The sequence below is a fragment of the Anthonomus grandis genome, chromosome 19 (genome assembly GCF_022605725.1).
Source record: "Anthonomus grandis grandis chromosome 19, icAntGran1.3, whole genome shotgun sequence".
Lineage (NCBI taxonomy): Eukaryota > Metazoa > Arthropoda > Insecta > Coleoptera > Curculionidae > Anthonomus > Anthonomus grandis.
The window spans coordinates 7,856,927-7,878,798 of NC_065564.1; the positions used below are offsets into that span (position 1 = coordinate 7,856,927).

A 21,872-nucleotide genomic window follows, 5' to 3' on the forward strand; every position below is an offset into this window, starting at 1 on the left:
CAGTTTTTTTTTTGACAGAGAGAAACACAAAAAAAATAATTAGACTCCCTGGACAAAACTGTCCATATCTCAAAAATTAATCGAAAATTTTTTGAAAATTCTTGTTCTGTCTTATATAAGACATTTGAGCGCACACCACTGTCTTTATTTAAAAACTCTAGATCAGCTAGTCTCAGTGGACCAATATGAAAAACTTTCATGACACCCGACACGTTAATTTAATTTTTTTTAATTATTGTAACTAGTACCCCCCTAGACAAAACTGTCCATATCTCAAAAATTAACAATTTTTTTTTGAACATTCTTGTGGTGTCTTATATGGGACATTTGAGCGCACACCACAGTCTTTATTTAAAACCTCTATCTCATCTAGTTTCATTAAAAAATTGGATTAAATTTCCTAGACACTTGACACGTTAATTTCAGTTTTTGTTAATTATTTTAACTAGACCGCCTGGAAAAACTGGTCCCTATCTCAAAAATTAACAAATTTTTTTTGTAAATTCTTGTTGTGTCTTATATAGGACACTTAAGCGCACACCCCTGTTCTTGATTAAACCCTCTATCTCAGCTAGTTTTACTAAAAAATTTAAATAAACTTTCATAATACCCGACAAGTTAATTAATTTTATTTTAAATTATTTTGACTAGAACCCTTGGACAAAACGGTCCATATCTCAAAAATTAACAAAATTTTCTTAAAAATTTTTATTGTGTCTCGTATGGGACATTTGAGCGCACACCACTATCCTTGTTTAAAACCTCTAGATCAACTAGTTTTGTTAAAAAAATGGAATAACCTAAATAAATTGAAAAATTACGTCAAATTAAAAATCACTGAAAAATGCAAAAATTATTTATTAAATTGGACTTTTTTTCCACTTTTTAAAGTCCATATTTCTTATTATTCAACGTTTTTCTTAAATCATAAAAATTCTCCTAAAAATCGAAGCATTTCATTTATTATTGTATTAAAATAAAAAAAGAACGAGCGAAACGAGACAAGGAACCTAAGAAACATGATACAAAATATCAAGAAGAATAATAAAAAGAAAGAAACAACAAATCAGAGAAACAGAGAGCAAAGATGAAGTGCAAGCAATAAGAGATATTTCCTTTAATTCCAGGAATCTAGAATGGTGTTATTTGTTGTAGTTTATGATGATTTTTGAGGTATCTTACAGTTTTCGCTCTTTGCTAGAGTTTAAAAAATTGAATATTTCAGAAATCTGAAATAGTTTTTCAAATTTTAATTTTTTTTGCATTCCATACATTTTAAATAATTCATATTTATTTCGTTAGAAAATTCTGGATTCTGCAGTCATAGATATTTGAAATCATTTTTCGTTTTATTCCAGACACTTAATTTCGTGATTTAGGAAGTTTTATTCTTTTATTTTTCCAGTCAATAATTTTATTCCAGAAAATCATTAATAAACGATATGAAAAAAGTGCTGGATGAAGACGAAATAGGATTTAAACAACTTGGGAGGTGCATAACAAACCACTCTAAAATCCAGGAAAACAGGCAACACTATTTAATTTCTCTGAAAGTAAAAACTACTGAAAAACCTTAATAAATTAAAATAAAATTTAAAAAATATTTTCTCTATATTCTCTATCTTTTCTATCTTCTCTAATTCTATCTTCGTTATCAACGGCTTAATTCCGTGGGTCTTATTTGATTATTTATCTAATTTTTTTCGCCTTACAGGCATTTGGGCTTTTTTTTTTAGTTTTATTCCAGGCTTTGTCAATCATTATTTATTCAATATTTATTCATGTTATTCCAAGCATTTTGACGTCAGGATACAGGAAAAACTTTTAAAGACACCCCACACGTTTACTTCATTATTTTTAAATTATCTTAACTAGACTCCCCGGACAAAACTGTCCATATATCAAAAATTAACAAAAATTTAAAAAAAACTCTTAGTGTGTCTTATATGGGACATTTGAGCGCACGCCACTATCCTTGTTTGAAACCTCTATCTCAGCTTGTTTCAGTGAAAAATTGGATTAAACTTCATAGACACTTGACACGTTTATTTCAGTTTTTGTTAATTATTTTAACTAGACCGCCTGGAAAAAACTGTCCATATCTTAAAAACTAACAAAATTTTTTTGAAAATTCTTATTGTGTCTTATTTGGGACACTTGAGCGCACACCACTGTCCTTGTTTGAAACCTCTATCTCAGCTAGTTTCACTAAAAAATTAGAATAAACTTTCAATACACCCTACAATATAATTTAATTTTTTTGATTATCTTAACTAGACCGCCTGGAAAAAATGGTCCATATTTCAAAAATTAACAAAATTTTTTTGGAAATTCTTGTTGTGTCTTATATAGGAGACTTGAGCGCACACCACTGTTCTTGTTTGAAACCTCTATCTCAGCTTGTTTCAGTGAAAAATTGTACTAAACTTCCTAGACACTTGACACGTTAATTTCATTTTTTGTTGGTGATTTTAACTAGACCGCCTGGACAAAACTGTCCATATCTCAAAAATTAACAAAATTTTTTTGAAAATTCTTGTTGTATCTTATATAGGACACTTGAGCGCACACTCCTGTCCTTGATTGAACCCTCTATCTCAGCTAGTTTTAATAAAAAAATGGATTAAACTTCATAGACATTTGACACGTTAATTTCAGTTTTTGTTAATTATTTTAACTAGACCGCCTGGAAAAAACTGTTCATACCTCAAAAATTAACAATTTTTTTTTGAAAATTCTCATTGTGTCTTGTATGGGACATTTGAGCGCACACCACTGTCTTTATTTAAAACCTCTATCTCAGCTAGTTTAATTGAAAAATTGGAATAAACTTTCAATACACCCTACATGATAATTTAATCTTTTTGATTATCTTAACTAGACCGCCTGGAAAAAATGGTCCATATTTCAAAAATTAACAAAATTTTTTTGAAAATTCTCATTGTGTCTTATATGGGACATTTGAGCGCACACCACTGTCCTTGTTTGAAAACTCTATCTTAGCTAGTTTCACTAAAAAATTTGAATAAACTTTCAATACATCCTACATGATAATTTAATTTTTTTGATTATCTTAACTAGACCGCCTGGAAAAAATGGTCCATATTTCAAAAATTAACAAAATTGTTTTGGAAATTCTTGTTGTGTCTTGTATGGGACATTTGAGCGCACACCACTGTCTTTATTTTAAATCTCTATCTCAGCTAGTTTCATTGAAAATTGCATTAAATTTCCTGGACACTTGACACGTTAATTTCATTTTTTGTTGGTGATTTTGACTAGACCGCCTGGAAAAAACTGTCCATATCTCAAAAATTAACAATTTTTTTTTGAAAATTCTCATTGTGTCTTATATGGGACATTTGAGCGCACACCACTGTCCTTGTTTAAAAACTCTATCTTAGCTAGTTTCATTAAAAAATTAGAATAAACTTTCAATACATCCTACATGATAATTTAATTTTTTTGATTATCTTAACTAGAGCGCCTGGAAAAAATGATCAATATTTTAAAAATTAACTAAATTTTTTTGGAAATTCTTGTTGTGTCTTATATAGGACACTTGAGCGCACACCACTGTCCTTGTTTGAAACCTCTATCTCAGCTGTTTCAGTGAAAAATTGCATTATACTCCCTAAACACGTGACACGTTAATTTCAGTTTTTGTTAATTATTTTAACTAGACCGCCTGGAAAAAACTGTTCATACCTCAAAAATTAACAATTTTTTTTTGAAAATTCCCATTGTGTCTTATATGGGACATTTGAGCGCACACCACTGTCTTTATTTAAAACCTCTATCTCAGCTAGTTTAATTGAAAAATTGGAATAAACTTCCTAGACACTTAACATGTTAGTTTCATTTTTTGTTAATTATTTTAACTAGAACGCCTGGACAAAACTGTCCATATCTTAAAAATTAACAAAATTTTTTTGGAAATTCTTGTTGTGCATTATATAGGACACTTAAGCGTACACCACTGTCCTTGTTTGAAACCTCTATCTCAGCTAGTTTCACTAAAAAATTAGAACAAACTTTCAACACACCCTACATGATAATTTAATTTTTTTGATTATCTTAACTAGACCGCCTGGAAAAAACTGTCCATATCTTAAAAATTAACAAAATTTTTTTGAGAATTCTTAGTGTGTCTTATATGGGACACTTGAGCGCATACTCCTGTCCTTGATTGAACCCTCTATCTCAGCTAGTTTTATTAAAAAATTGAAATAAACTTCCTAGACACTTAACACGTTAACATCATTTTTTGTTAATTATTTTAACAAAGCCCCGTGGACAAATCTGTCCATATTTCAGAAACTAATCAATATTTTATTGAAAATTCTTGATTTGTCTTCTAGGGGACATTTGAGCGCACACCACTGTCCTTGTCTGAAACCTCTATCTCAGCTAGCTTAACTAAAAAATTGGAATAAACTTTCAGGACATTTTTTTAAAATTTGTCGCTTTTTTTTCATGAAGACACACCGAAAACTATGAAGCTTTCGGGTCGTTTAAGGGCGGGAAATTCAAATTTGTTTCACCTAAAAAATGACTACGAAAACAAGTTCCAAGCACCTCTAAGTGCGTGGAAAACGTCATAAATTACTGGAAAACATAAACAGTACCTCGAATAAAATAAAAATGACTTCAACAGTTTACTGTTACTGTGGAAAAAAAATTGAAAACCCTGAAAAATTTTCCATAGATATGAAACAATGTTGTAAGTTTTCCAGACATTTCCCTGATATTTCCCAGTTATTTTTTTAACCTCTATTTTCTCATGGTCCATGATTATTTTTGAGCTAATTGTTCCCGTTTCAAGTTCCCTCAATGTTTCGCGACATCTTACAATGGCACAACTGTCAACAAATTCAAATTTCCCGCGGTTAAATGACCACTGAAAACCCCTTAGTTTTTGACCGGTTTTTATGAGAAAAAAAAACAGATTTTCCGATAAATTTCCTTCGGTTTTCCAGTAATAATTTCATAAAGTGTGTCAGTTTTACGACCGTTTTACCGTTAGCTTTTACGAGCGAGGTCGACGTGGAAAAGAACCACTAATTCACTTCTTCTTTTAAGGAAATATTCCCCTCTCCTTCTACCTTAAAGGAAATCACTAGTATATTATATTCCAAAAAAAAACATACTTTTCCTTTTTCCTCCTGTATCAATTATATTTGGTCCACTTACGTCCGGTTTTCGATAAAAGGGAAATTCAGTTAGATGTTTTTTTGTCCTTTTTCTGACTCGCTTGACCTTAAGTATATCCGAAACAAGGTAAAAAATAAATTTATTTTTCTCTTTATAATAAAAAAAATTAAATACTAAATACAAATATATTAAAAAAATATAAAAAAAAGATACAACATGCCTGGAAAGCATGACAAAAAAGTTCCACTGTCTTTATTTTTACTAAATTTAAGCTTCTTGGCAACGTCGCTAATTTAATGACACATCAAGCAGGCTAAGATAAAACTGACGTAATGCAACGTTGCCAACATCTATTTCCGGAATTTCTCGCCACATTTCCATTTACTGCTTGGCAACGTTGCATTTTAGGCATTTAATGTTCAATGTACTTACTGCACTTGCGATCAAATGGGGCACATACCTGAAAAAGAAAAATGGATTAATAAATATAATAATGAAAAATGGCGGCTAGTTTTTCAAAATGGCGCCCATTAACCAGGCCCCGTTTAATCACTTTTTTATTTAATTCAAAGTATATAAGATAGAGGGGGGGAGGGGGATGAACAATCACATTGCAATAGTAAATTTTGAGAGATATAACAAATTTAATTTTTGATTTCAAGATGGCGCCCCATTGACTGTCAGAACTGTCATTTTTGTACCAGAGAGGGCATGCGCAAGTCTTGTTTACATTAAACGAGAGTTAAGGTGGGCGCCATCTTGGGATAAAAGATATAAGTGTAAAACTGTAAATAGAAGTCATTTCTATAGAGTAATAAAAGAGAAAGATACTATGACAGCTGTCAACGTCATCATAATTGTCAGATGTCACTTGTCAACTGTCATTACTTTTGACTAATAGACATTTTCCTTCCTATTTAATTAAATATTTACGATGCAAATGGTGTATGGGGAGGGGGTTGACTTTGATGCCGAAATTCATTATTATCAACTAATTAACAACCGAACCCGGTAATACACGCCTAAACCTGTGCCACATAATATTTATATTGACAAAATAAAAATATCAACAAAATGGCAGCTAGTTTTTCAAGATGGCGTCCATTGACCACTGGAAGAACTGTTAGAGAACATGGAAGATTATTACAGACCCGCCGAGTGGCTCAGATTCCTGGAATTTGACTTAGAATTGTCTGGAAAAGCCCTGAGAGTAGTTAGAAGATTATTCCAGGCACTCCAAGTGGTTCAAGTGCCTGGAAGAATCCTCAGAGTACTTAGAAAGGTATTTCAGGCATTCTAAGTGACAGAGATTACTGGAATTAGGTTCAGGAATGCCTAGAAGAACTACCAGAGAATATTCAGGCAAAAATCCTGGTTTTTACTTCATGAAAATACTTCCAATAGTGCTCATTTTGAACATGAAACATTATCCTTGGACTTCACTGCTTCTAATCATGGATATTTCAGCAACTTTTGCTTGAATCATTCTGAACTGTTAACAACATTTACGCAGAATATACAGACAAATATTCTGCTTTTTATTTCACGAGAATATTCCAACTAGATCTTCAGATTTTGTATTTTAAAGTGAGTGTTCACTTCGAAGATCGAACATTATTCTTGGACTTCATTGCTTGTAACCACCGATATTTCAGCAACTTTTGCTCAAATCATTTTGAACCTTAAGCAACATTTGTACACAATATTCAGACAAATATCCTGGTTTTTATTTTATGAAAATATTCCCACTAGAACATCAGATTTCGGACTTTCAAGTGAGTGTTCACTTCGAGGATCAAACATTATTCTTGGACCTCATTGCATCTAACCACCGATATTTCAGCAACTTTTGCTCAAATCACTTTGAACCTTAAGCAACATTTGTACACAATATTCAGACAAATATCTTGTTTTTTATTTCACGAGATTATTCCAACTAGATCTTAAGATTTTGTATTTTAAAGTGAGTATTCACCTCGAAGATCGAACATTATTCTTGGACCTCATTGCATCTAACCACCGATATTTCAGCAACTTTTGCTCAAATCATTTGGAACCTTAAGCAACATTTATACACAATATTCAGACAAATATTCTGTTTTTTATTTTATGAAAATATTCCAACTAGATCTTCAGATTTTGTATTTTAAAGTGAGTGTTCACTTCGAAGATCAAACATTATTTTTAGACTTCATTGCTTGTAACAACTGATATTTCAGCAACTTTTGCTCAAATCATTTTGAACCTTAAGCAATATTTGTACACAATATTCAGACAAATATCCTGGTTTTTATTTTATGAAAATATTCCCACTCGATCTTTTGATTTCGGGCTTTCAAGTGAGTGTTCACTTCGAGGAACAAACATTATGCTTGGATTTCATTGCTTGTAACCACCAATATTTCAGCAACTTTTGCTCAAATCACTTTGAACCTTAAGCAACATTTGTGCACAATATTCATACAAATATTCTGTTTTTTATTTTTTTAAAATATTTCCACTGGATCTTCAGATTTCGGGCTTTCAAGTGAGTGTTCACCTCAAAAATCAAAATATTTCAGCCATTTTGCTTGATTCATACTGAACACCTATCAACATTTGTATAGAATTATTTTTATATGGGCGTGGCTCTTACGTATAAATGCCACTTTCAACTGCCGCCATCTTGGAATAAGAAATTACCCATTAGCATGGAGTATATCCGCCATTTTGAAACTGTCATAAAGAGATATTTTGTTGCCATCCCTTTTTGCATTCATTATCTTTTTTTTTTAATTTTGGGTGTGGCTTTTGAAGTTCAAAGGTTATTTAATGGTTGCTGTTAAGTGTTTTCCGTTTGCAATGATTATATTCGCCATTTTGAATTTTCCCTTTTACCTAAAACCTATGGTGCGGTTTCATGACTTTTTTCTTAACAAAACTTGATAGTGGCCTTTGACGTAAAAATGCAAGTTTCAACTGTCAAATGGCCGCCATCTTGGAATATAAGCGTACCCACTTGCATTGAATATATCCGCCATTTTGTATTTTAAATCTGTCGATATTTTGTTGCCATCCTTTTATGCAACTAATCGAAGAATTAGGAAACAACGTTTTTAATTGTCATAAATATATTATTTCCCCCACTCTTGATCCAAAAATGGTAGTTTCACTTATCAAAATATCAAATGGCCGCCATATTGGAATAAAAAAGTGTAACCGTCATTTTGAATTTTGAAATTGTCAAAGTTACGTCAAAAAGTGAAAACTCTTCGCCATTTTCCTTTTTTTTTAATTCTATTAAATATCTTATTTCCCTCTCCCTTATCCTTCACCTCTTCATTTGAATGAAAGTCGGTAGTCGCTGTTGAAGCAAAATTGAAAGTTTTAACTGTCATTTTGGGACCGCCATCTTGTTTTGGATTTAATAATATGGTGACGTAGACAATAGCGAAGTGCAATAATTCCCCATTCGATCATAATTAAATTAATCGTCCCTTTTTCATCTTTCGTATAGAAGTGGGGCGTGGCTCTTTTTTGATTTTTATAAACGAGTGACACATGATTCATTTCCATCGCCATTTTGATTTTTTTTTAAATTTCAAAACGGCGGATCATTTCTTTGAAAATAATTCAAAGAAATCATATTTCAGGAACTAAGATCATTTTTTTAAATTTAATTTTGATTTTAAGATGGCGCTCTATTGACTGTCAAACTTGTCAATTTCACCTCAAAGGGCATGCGCGAGTTTGGGCTCAGATATCTGGAATTGGGCTCAGAATTACTTGGAAGAACTACCAGAGTACATAAGAGAACATGCAGGTTAATATGCTGCTTTTTATTTAATGAAAATATATTTACTGGATCTTGAGATTTTGGACTTTCAAGTGAGTGTTCACCTCGAATTTGGGCGTGGCTCAACCTAAAAATGACAATTTCACTTGTCAAAATACCAAGTGGCCGCCATCTTGGAATTTAAAATGACCTATTTGCGTGATATATATCCGCCATTTTGAATTTTTAGAATCGCCATACCTCTTCCATTAATAATTTTGATAATTGAGCACAATATGGCAACGCTTCTATTTTTGTTATTGTATTGTTCTCTCCTCCCCTAATTCTAGTTTAACTTTGGGGCCTTTTGTTTGAAAATGGCCACTGAGCTCCATTTTGTAATAATAAAATGAAAGTTACCAATTTTCGTGTAACTTATCCGCCATTTTGAATTTTGTAACTATCAGTGTCACGTCAACAGATCGCCATTTTGTTTTTTTTTGTTTTGTTAATTATCTTATTCCCCTCTTCCCATCGCCACGACCATCCTACTAGGGCGTGGCTTTCTTGACTCCTTTGACCTTTTTTAAGTAAATTGGGCGTGGCTGGTGACGTAAAAATGACAATTAAAAGTAACAACTGGGCACCATTTTGGGATAAATCACCGCCATCTTGTTTTGGATTTAATATGGCGACGTAGACAATATTTACGTGCAATAATTCCCCACTTTATTATAATTCCTAATTTTTTCAGTAATTCTTCCCTCCTTCCCTCTTCCTCCTTCCATATAAACGTGAGGCATGTTTTTCGTCTCTCTTTTTGTATTTTTATAAACGAGTGAAAAAATCAGCCATTTCCATCGCCATTTTGTTTTTTTTTTAATGACAAAATGACTGAAATCGTGAAAATCTCCCTGTTTCAATTGATTTTTGACCCAAGATGGCGCCCATGAGCCGCGACCAAAAGAGTAAAAATCAGGTAAAATGAAGCGAGAAAGACATGAGCAAATATTTTAGATTCCAGAGAAAAATATTAAAAATAGTATGAAGTGCCTGAAATAAAATAACAAAATAACACATAAAATAGGGCTGGAGATAGATAGCGACTTATGAATTAAATTGCCTGGAATAACTGTCACAATACTTAGAACGGTAATTTAGAGACTCAGATTCCTGGAATTAAACTCAGAATAGCCTGGAAGAATCCTCAGAGTACTGAAAAGATTAGTCTGGGCACTCCAAGTGGCTCAATTACATGGAAGAACTGTGAGAGTACATGGAATCAAATCGAACATTATTCTTGGACCTCATTGCTTCTAACCATCAATATTTCAGCAACTTTCGCTCTAATCATTATGGACCCTTGACAACATTTGTACCCAATATTCAAACAAATATTTTGCTGTTTATTTCATAAAAATATTCCCACTAGATCGTCAGATTTCGAGCTTTAAGGTGACTGTTCATCTTGACAATCAAACAATATTCTTGGACCTCATTGCTTGTAACCATCGATATTTCAGCAACTTTTACTTGAATCATTCTGGACCCTTAACAATATTTCTACAGAAAACTCAAACAAATATTCTGATATCCATTTCATGAGAATATTCCCAGTAGATCTTCCGATTTCGGACTTTCAATTGACCAATTTTGCATGAAAAAAAAACTTTGCGTACTATGCAGGATTTCCGTTAAACTTTGGCCCTAATAAACTGATACCTGGCATCAAAAATTAAATATAAAAAAACGCATTTTCCCATAAAGGAAAGTTTCTTCATGGTGGAAACTTTTTTAATTAACATTCTAATTCCGTTTCCGCCCAGTTCGAGGAAATCATAACGAGCCCACGCACAAACACACTCATAAACCTGACAATCACATTTTAATGGGAAAACTTTTTGCTTAATTCCCGTTTACGTGGGATCAAATACATGCGATCCAGACTGTTCCTGTTGCACCTTCAACTTTAACGGGAGAGTCTCCCCAAAGGGCCAAAACTATTCACGTCATGGAAGGGATTTAATTTACTGTAAATTTCGCATATACTGTATGAATATGGGGAGCAGCAACCCCCTCCCCACCCCGCTCCACGGGGGAGAGAGGGAGGGAGCTTTATTAAACTTTGGTTAATTAAATGTTTGACATGACAGATTGACGAATGATGCGGCGTACGTCGCACGCCTACTAGTTTATTCGGGACATTAATTAATTGAAAATAATATTAATAAGCTTTGAGGTCTGAAACCTGAAAATCTAGTGGGAATATTCTTATTGAATAAAAAACAGGATATTTGCCTGAATATTCTGTACAAATATTGTTTAAGGTCCAGAATGATTCAAGCAAAAGTTGCTGAAATATCGATGGTTAGAAGCAATGAGGTCCAAGAATAATGATTGCTTGTCAAGATGAACACACACATTAAAGCTCGAAATCTGAGGATCTAGTGGGAATATTTTTATGAAAAAAAAAGCAGAATATTTGTTTGAATACTGTGTACAAATATTGTTTAAGGTCCATAATGATTCGAGCAAAAGTTGCTGAAATATCGATGGTTAGAAGCAATGAGGTCCAAGAATAATGTTTGCCTGTCAAGATGAATAGTCAATTTAAAGCTCGAAATCTGAGGATCTAGTGGGAATATTTTTATGAAATAAAAAGCAGAATATTTGTCTGAATATTGTGTACAAATGTTACTTAAAGTTCAAAGTGATTTGAGCAAAAGTTGCTGAATTATCAGTGGTTACAAGCAATGAAGTCCAAGAACAATATTCGATCTTCGAAGTGAACACTCACTTGAAAGTCCGAAATCTGAAGATCTAGTGGGAATATTTTGATAAAATAAAAAACAGACTATTTGTCTGAATATTGTGTACAAATGTTGCTTAAGGTTCAAAGTGATTTGAGCAAAAGTTGCTGAAATATCGGTGGTTAGATGCAATGAGGTCCAAGAATAATGTTTGATCTTCGAAGTGAACACTCACTTGAAAGCCCGAAATCTGAAGATCTAGTGAGAATATTTTCATTAAATAAAAAACAGGATATTTGTCTGAATATTGTGTATAAATATTGTCTAGGGTCCATAATGATTGGAGCAAAAGTTGCTGAAATATCGATGGTTAGAAGCAATGAGGTCCAAGAACAATGTTTGATTTGATTCTATGTACTCTCACAGTTCTTCCAGGTAATTGAGCCACTTGGAGTGCCCAGACTAATCTTCTGAGTACTCTGAGGATTCTTCCAGGCTATTCTGAGTTTAATTCCAGGGATCTGAGTCTCAGACAGTTATTCCAGGCAATTTAATTGATAAGTCGCTATCTATCTCCAGCCCTATTTCACGTGGTATTTTGTTATTTTATTTCAGGCACTTCATGTCAATTTTAATATTTTTCTCTGGAATCTAAAATAATTGCTCTCTTTGTCTTTCTCGCTCCATTTTACCTGATTTTTACTCTTTCGGGCGTGGCTCATGGGCGCCATCTTGGGTCAAAAATCAATTGAAACAGGGAGATTTTCATGAAATATATCAGTCATTAAAAAAAAACAAAATGGCGATGGAAATGGCTGATTTTTTCACTCGTTTATAAAAACACAAAAAAGAGACGGAAAACATGCCTCACGTTTATATGGAAGGAGGAAGGAGAATTACTTACAAAATTAGGAATTATAATAAAATGGGGAATTATTGCACGTAAATATTGTCCACGTCGCCATATTAAATCCAAAACAAGGCGGTGATTTGTCCCAAAATGGTGCCCAGTTGTTACTTTTAATTGTCATTTTTACGTCAACAGCCACGCCCAATTTTCTTTAAGAAGTCAAGGGAGTCAAGAAAGCCACGCCCTAGTGGTATGGTAAAGGAGATGGGAAGAGGGGAACACGATAATTAACAGAACTAAAAAAAAACAAAATGGCGATCCGTCGACGTGACATTGATAGTTACAAAATTCAAAATGGCGGATAAGTTACACGAAAATTGGTAACTTTCAATTTATTATTACAAGATGGAGCTCAGTGCCCATTTTCAAATTAAAGGTAAAAAGGCCACGCCCCAGAGTTAAAGTAGAATTAGGGGAGGAGAGAACAATACCATAAAAAAAAAAAAAACGTTGCCATATTGTGCTTAATTATCAAATTTATTAATGCAAGAGGTATGGCGACTCTAAAAATTCAAAATGGCGGATATACATCACGCAAATAGGTCATTTTAGATTCCAAGATGGCGGCCACTTAGTATTTTGACAAGTGAATTTTTCATTTTTAGGTCGAGCCACGCCCAAATTTTGCGAAAAAAAAAGAGAGTTAAGAGAGCCACGCCCTAAAAATGTGAAGGAAAATGAAGAGTGGGGGGAATAATACATTTACGAAAATAAAAAAACGTAGTTAAACATATTGCGCGTAATTTTCCGATTAATTACATAATTATTAAAGCGAAAAAAGGATGGTAACAAATAATATCGCTTTGTCACGTCAAACTGACAGTTTCATAATTCAAAATGGCGGATATACTTCATGCTAATGAGTCATATTTTATTCTTTTATTCTAAGATGGCGGCCATTTGACAGTTGAAACTGGCAGTTTTACGTTAAAAGCCACGCCCAAGTTTAACAAAAAAATCTATAGACCACGCCCTACAGTTCAAGTAAAGATGGAGAGGAACATCAAAATGGATGTGGATTGTAGTGGGTAATTTTTTATTCCAAGATGGCGGCCATTTGACAGTTAAACCCAACTTATAAACGACAGTCAAGATACCACGCCACAGAGTCCAAGGTAAAGTGGGAGAGGAAAATTCAAAATGGCGGAGACATTTATTCCAAGATGGCGGCTATTTATAGAAAAAAACGTTGCCAGATTGCGCAAGATTTTTTATTTAATTAGAATTAAATAAATAAATTTGACGTTAAAATGACGGTTAGTACGAGATTTTTTGACAGCAAATTTCCGTGCTACCAGACCCCACGCCCCTGTATTCTAGAGTGGAGGGGATATATAAAATAAAAACGTTGCCATATTGTGCAAAATTTTTTACCCATATTATTTCAAAATGCACTACCACTATTATTATTATAAAAATTATTACTGTGTCTAATGGAAAACATGGGACTTAAATGACAATTTTGACAGTCAAAACTATTATTTTGCGAACTGCCAATGTCAATAAAAATGACGGCGCATCGCCATTTTGAAATATTAGTGTGCTTTGCTCAAAGGGTACCGCATATTTCTGATAATGATGGATGACAATGGGCAACTTTGAAATTTTTTTTTGGAAAAACTACTGATGTTCAATTTTTTTTTCTAACGTTTGTAGAATATTTGGAACCTTCTGAATCGTTAGGTACCACTAGAAAAGTTGTACTACTTATAGTTTTTAAGATATGAATTTCCAAAGGTTGTTATTAAGTTATGCATATTTGTCTTAAAGTCCAAAAATGGTCTATTTTGAAAATTTTTCCTGGAAAAAATGGTAATTTTCAAACGTTTTTTTTAACGGGTTAACAATGTATGGAACCTTGTGAATCGTTGGGTACCACTGGAAAAGTTGTACTACTTATAGTTTTAAAGATATGAATTTTCAAAGTTTCTTATATTTGTCGTACAGTCCAAAAATGGTCTAATTTGAAGATTTTTTCTGGGAAAAATAATAATTTTCAACAATTTTTTTAAAAGTTTTTAGAGTATATGGAACCTTTTGAATTGTTGGATACCACTGCAAAAGCTGTAATGATTATAGTTTTCAAGATATGAATTTTCAAAGTTTCTTATTAAATTAGACATATTTGTCTTCCAGGCCAAAAATGGTCAAAATTGAATTTTTTTCCTAGGAAAAATAATAATTTTCAAACGTTTTTTCGAACGTTTTTAGAGTATTTGAAATCTTCTGAATCGTTGGGTATTACTAGAAAAGTTGTAATACTTATAGTTTTTAAGATATGAATTTTCAAAGTTTCTTATTAAGTTATGCATATTTGTCGTCCAGTCCAAAAATGGTAAAATTTGAAAATTTTTCCTGGGAAAAATAATAATTTTCAAAAATTTTTTTGAACGTTTTTAGAATATATGGAACCTTTTGAATCCTTGGGTACCACTCGAAAAATTGTACTGCTTATAGTTTTCAAGATATGAATTTTCAAAGTTTCTTATTAAGTTATGCATATTTGTCGTACAGTCCAAAAATGGTCTAGTTTGAAGATTTTTTTCTGGAAAAAATAATAATTTTCAAACATTTTTTTTAACGTTTTTAAAGTATTTGGAATCTATTGAATCGTTGGATACTACTGGAAAAGTTGTACTACTTATAGTTTCCAGGATATGAATTTTCAAAGTTTCTTATTAAGTTATGCATATTTGTCTTACAGTCCAAAAATGGTCTATTTTGAAAATTTTTCCTGGGAAAAATAATAATTTTCAAAATTTTTTTTGAACGTTTTTAAAGTACTTGGAACCTTCTGAATCGTTAGGTGCCACAAGAAAAATTGTACTGCTTAAAGTTTTCAAGATATGAATTATCAAAGTTTCTTATATTTGTCGTACACTCCAAAAATGGTCTACTTTGAAAATTTTTCCTGGGAAAAATAATAATTTTCAAACGTTTTTTTAAACGTTTTTAAAGTATTTGGAACCTTCTGAATCGTTGGGTACCACTGGAAAAATTGTACTACTTATAGTTTTCAAGATATGAATTTTCAAAGTTTCTTATTAAGTTATGCATATTTGTCGTACAATCCAAAAATGGTCTACTTTGAAAATTTTTCCTGGGAAAAATAATAATTTTCAAAATTTTTTTTGAACGTTTTTAGAATACATGGATTCTTCTGAATCGTTGGGTACCACTGGAAAAATTGTACTACTTATAGTTTTCAAGATATGAATTTTCAAAGTTTCTTATTAAGTTATGCATATTTGTCGTACAATCCAAAAATGGTCTACTTTGAAAATTTTTCCTGGGAAAAATAATAATTTTCAAAATTTTTTTTGAACGTTTTTAGAATACATGGATTCTTCTGAATCGTTGGGTACCACTGGAAAAATTGTACTACTTATAGTTTTCAAGATATGAATTTTCAAAGTTTTGTTATTAAGTTATGCATATTTGTCTTACTGCCCAAAAATGGTCTACTTTGAAAATTTTTCCTGGGAAAAATAATAATTTTCAAAATTTTTTTTGAACGTTTTTAGAATATATGGAACCTTCTGAATGCTTGGGTACCGCTGGAAAAGTTGTCCTACTTATAGTTTTCAAGATATGAATTTTCATAGTTTTGTTATTAAGTTATGCATATTTGTCTTACTGCCCAAAAATGGTCTATTTTGAAAATTTTTCCTGGGAAAAATAATAATTTTCAAAATTTTTTTTGAACGTTTTTAGAATACATGAAACCTTCTGAATCGTTGGGTACCACTGGAAAAATTGTACTACTTATAGTTTTCAAGATATGAATTTTCAAAGTTTCTTATTAAGTTATGCATATTTGTCTTGCAATCCAAAAATAGTCAGATTTGAAAATTTTTCCTGGGAAAACTGACAATCTTCAAACGTTTTTTTAACGTTTTTAGAGAATTTGGAACCTTCTGAATCGTTGGGTACCACTGGAAAAGTTGTACTATTTATAGTTTTCAAGATATGAATTTTCAAAATTTCTTATTAAGTTATGCATATTTGTCTTACAGTCCAAGAATGGTCTAGTTTGAAGATTTTTTCTGGGAAAAATAAAATTTTTCAAACGTTTTTTTGAACGTTTTTAGAGTATTTGGAACCTTCTGAATCGTTGGGTACCGCGGGAAAAAATTGTACTGCTTTTAGTTTTCAAGATATGAATTTTCAAAGTTTCTTATATTTGTCGTACACTCCAAAAATGGTCTACTTTGAAAATTTTTCCTGGGAAAAATAATAATTTTCAAAAGTTTTTTTAAATGTTTTTAAAGTATTTGGAATCTTCTGAATCGTTGGGTACCACTGGAAAAGTTGTACTTCTTATAGTTTTCAAGATATGAATATTCAAAGTTTCTTATTAAGTTATGCATATTTTATATGTCTTACAGTTCAAAAATGGTCTAGTTTGAAAATTTTTCCTAAAAAAACTGATGATTTTCAAACGTTTTTTTGAACGTTTTTAGAATACATGGAACCTTCTGAATCGTTGGGTACCACTGGAAAAGTCGTACTACTTATAGTTTTCAAGATATGAATTTTCAAAGTTTCTAATTAAGTTATGCACATTTGTCTTACAACGCAAAAAGGCTCAACTTTGAAATTTTTTTCTGGGAAAACTAATGACTTTCAAACCTTTTTTTGACCGTTTTCGGAATATCTAGAACCTTCGGCATCATTTGGCACTACTGCGAAAGTCGCAGATCCTATAATTTCCAAGATATTCACGTTAGACAAGATGGCGGCCATTCGATAGTTAAAACTGTCATTTTTACGTTAAAAGTCTTGTTAGAAATAAAAAGTTAAGAGACCACGCCCTGGAGTTCAAGTAAAGTAAAAAGGGAAAAATCAAATTTAAAAAAGAAAGGGAAATTTTAAAATGGCGTATTTAAAAATGCACTACTATTATTATTATTATAAAAATTATTGCTGTGTCTAATGGAAAATCATGTGACTTTAAATGACAACTTTGACAGATAAAACTGACAGTTCGTCGCCATTTTGAATTTGATGATGTACATTTCCCTGAATTTCAATGGCAATGTTGTTTTATTCTAATGCGTTTTCTTCCCCTTTCAAATAACGAGGGCGTGGTGTTATAATGACAAAGTAATAATGAAATGATAATAATAATAATAATAATTTGCTTTCCTGAAAAACTAAAAAAACGGCAACATCGCATATATATATCTATGATGTTCATGATGAATGACATAATGAGTCAATCACCAGGGAACGTTGCCATATTGTGCCGAAAATCGTAATAAAATTCAGTTCTTAAGGACCATATTAATTTACCTTAATTTTGTTCAGGATTTCCGAATTTATCCCATTAATTCGGTCACTTTTTCGATGTTTTTCCGGTAAATAACGCGAACGAACACACACGACCGATTTAACCGACATTTCGACCCGTACTACCGCGTTATCTGAACGTAAATAAAGGAATTCCTACCCCGCATTCCTTTTTTGTCGCATTCAAATATTCGGTATGTTATTAATTTTGGGCGTAGTTTTTTCAATATTTAGCGTTAAATAGTTTAATTTATATATACAGGGTCGTATTTTATTTAAATATGAACGATTTGTAAAGATACGGCCGTTTAAAGTTCACTTCACGTCAGCAGACCCTTACTAGATCAGCCTTAAGGTTTTTGGTCAATAACTTTTGAACTAGTTAAGCTAGAGTCATGAAATAAACTTTATTGGTTTAACAATAATCAGTTCTAAAAGATTGGTAATATATGCTATAGCTCTAAACCTAATACATCTCAAGATATGTTCAGTATTATGTAAAGTATTCCCTTGACAGAAGCCACCACACCAAAAGTTGCTTCTATCATCTTTGCTGGTTGATCTACAGTCAAGACCATCAGAACCAAAATTGCACAATGACTGATTGTCCACCAGATCCAGTTAAAATTATTTTTACTGAACTTACCGTTTCGGAGATATAATCATTTCAAATTTCCTTCACGTCAGCAGACCCTTGCTGGGTGATACTCAAAGTTTTTGGTTGATAACTAGAGATCTACTTGAGCTAGAATCATGAAATAAACTTTATTTGCTCGACAATGATCAATTCTAAAAGATTGATAATACATGCTATAGCTCTAAACCTAATACATCTCAAGATATGTTCAGTATTACGTAAAGTATTCCCTTGACAGAAGCCACCACACCAAAAGTTGCTTCTATCAGCTTTGCTGGTTGATCTACAGTCAAGACCATTAAAATCAAAATTGCACACTGACTCATTGTCGACCAAATCCAATTAAAATTATTTGTACCGGACTCACCGTTTACGAGATATAATCATTTCAAATTTCCTTCACGTCAGCAGACCCTTGCTGGGTGAGACTCAAAGTTTTTGGTTGATAACTAGAGATCTACTCGAGCTAGAATCATGAAATAAACTTTATTTGCTAGAAAATAAGCAATTCTAAAAGATTGATAATGGATGCTATAGCTCTAAATCTAATACATCTCAAGATATCTTCAGTATTATAAAAGTATCCCTTTGACAGAAGCCACCACACAGAAAGTTGCTTCTATCATCTTTGCTGGTTGATCTACAGTCAAGACCATTAAAATCAAAATTGTACACTGACTAATTATCCACCAAATCCAATTAAAATTATTTGTACCGGACTCACCGTTTACGAGATATAATCATTTCAAATTTGCTTCACCTCAGTAGACCCTTGCTGGGTGAGACTCAAAGTTTTTGGTTGATAACTAGAGATCTACTTGAGCTAGAATCGTGAAATAAACTTTATTTGCTCGACAATGATCAATTCTAAAAGATTGGTAATACCTTCTATAGCTCTAAACCTAATACGATTGAAGATATCTCTATGGTTAAATAAAATATCTCTTTGACAGAAGCCACGACACCAAAACTGCTTCTATCATCTTTGGTGGTTGACCTACAGTCAAAACCATTAGAACCAATATTATAAATCGAACGATTATCTATAAGATCCAATTAAAATATTTCATATTGGATTCACCGGCTACGAGATATAGTGATTTAAAGTTTGCTTCACGTCAGCAGACCCTTGCTGGGTGAGACTCAGACCTTTTCGGTGATAACTAGTGATCTAGTTAACCTAGAATCATCAAATAGACGTTATTTGTTCAATAATAATCTATAGCTTAAAACCTCTTCGGATTTTCTTTTTGTAATAAATCTTGGGCGTGGCATTGGACAAAATTGACGCAATCATTGAAATAAAATAAACGTCACCTTGAAATTTGAAACTGTCACTATTTGGCGGCTCTATGTGCGCCAATTTGGATTATTTATTTTAACAAAATTTGGCCGTGGCTTTTGACGAAATGGGCGCCATCTTGGAACAAAATTAAAACGCCATATTGACACTTGCAGCTCCCCCACCCTCAGTTTAAATTTTCACTGTTTCATTTCTATAAACTCGATCTGGACGACTGTAATAATGCCAGTTTCTACTGTCAAATACCTAAAATGACAGATCGCCGCCATATTGAAAAAAATTAGGTGACAGGCGCGAAACTCTTTACAAAATTTAGACCAAGCTCTGCACAATGTGGCAACGTTTTTTTGCTAACAGATCCCCCCACTTTTCCTCGCTTTATCTAATATTTACTCTCTTTTGTGCCAAGTCTTGACAGTTCTTTTGACATTGCTACTGTCATTTTTAGAACTGTCATTATTACGTTATTACAGTCTTAAGTGTCAAAATGCCAAGTAAGCGCCATCTTGGAAATAATGATTTACACAAACAACAATCCATGGAGCATATTTGACATTTAGAATTGTCACTTTTGACAGTTCCTTGGACATCTCTACTGTCATTTTGGAACTGTTATTGTCACGTAAAAGCGTTTAAAAATTACAGTTTTAACTGTCAAAATGCCAATGGGACAAACGAGCGCCATCTTGGAAATAATGAATTAATTTAACATCCACACATGGAGTATACTTGACATTTAAAACTGTCACTTTAGACAGTTCAGTTGACATTTCTACTGTCATTGTGACGTAATTACAGCTTACAAATTACAGTTTTAAGTATCAAAATGCCAATGGCCAAATAAGCTCCATCTTAGAAATAATGAACTAATTAAACAGCAACTTATGGAGTATATTTGACCTTTAATGATTTAGTTAAACAACAACACATGGAGCATGTTTGACATTTAAAATTGTCACTTTTGACAGTTCCTTGGACATCTCAACTGTCATTTTTGGAACTGTTATTGTCACGTAAAAGCGTTTTAAAATTACAGTTTTAAGTGTCAAAATGTCAATGGGACAAACGAGCGCCATCTTGGAAATAATGAATTAATTTAATAACAACACATGGAGTATATTTGACATTTAAAACTGTCACTTTAGTCAGTTCTGTTGACATTTCTACTGTCATTTTTGAAACCGTCATTGTCACGTAATTACAGTTTTAAGTATCAAAATGCCAACGGCCAAATAAGCGCCATCTTGGAAATAATGAACTAATTAAACAGCAACTTATGGAGTATATTTGACCTTTAATGATTTAGTTAAGCAACAACACATGAAGCATATTTGACTTTTAGAATTGTCACTTGTGACAGTTCCTTGGGCATCTCTACTGTCATTTTTGGAACTGTTATTGTCACGTAAAAGCGTTTATAAATTACAGTTTCAACTGTCAAAATGCCAATGAGACAAACGAGCGCCATCTTGGAAATAATTAATTAATTAAACAACAACCCATGGAGTATATTTGACATTTATAACTGAGACTTTAGACAGATCAACTGACATTTCTACTGTCATTTTTGGAACTGTCATTGTCACGTAATTACAGCATAAAAATTACAGTCTTAGTTCTCAAAATGCCGATGGCCCAAATAAACGCCATCTTGGAAATAATAAGTTAATTAAACAACAACAGATGGAGCAGATTAGACATTTGAAACTGTCACTTTTGACATTTCTACTTTAATTTTTGAAACCGTTATTGTGACGTAATTACAGTTTTACGTGTGAAAATGCCAATGGCCAAATAAACGCCATTTTGGAAAAAATGAATTAATTAAATAACAACCTATGGAGTATGGAACTGAGAATTGTCACTTTTGACAGTTCCTTGGACATATCTACTGTCATTTTTGGAACTGTTATTGTCACGTAAAAGCGTTTAAAAATTACAGATTTAACTGTCAAAATGCCAATGGGACAAACGAGCGCCATCTTGGAAATAATGAAATAATTTAACAACAACACATGGAGTATACTTGACATTTAAAACTGTCACTTTTGACAGTTCCTTGGACATCTCTA

The 21,872-nt window shown here is 32.4% G+C and overlaps 1 protein-coding gene across 7 annotated transcripts in view; it reads right to left on the reverse strand.

Annotated features, from left to right (window-relative positions):
* The window catches only part of LOC126747559 (sex peptide receptor), a 489,101-nt gene that overhangs the window by 161,959 nt on the left and 305,270 nt on the right, over positions 1 to 21,872 (reverse strand). Inside the window, exon 1 of one of the 7 annotated variants that reach the window (XM_050456286.1) lies at positions 17,864 to 17,969. The exons of the other annotated variants lie outside the window; for them this stretch is intronic. The gene's annotated coding sequence lies outside the window, so the exon portion shown is untranslated. Of the gene's footprint in view, positions 1 to 17,863; positions 17,970 to 21,872 lie in introns of those variants that run through there. 7 annotated transcript variants of the gene reach the window in all.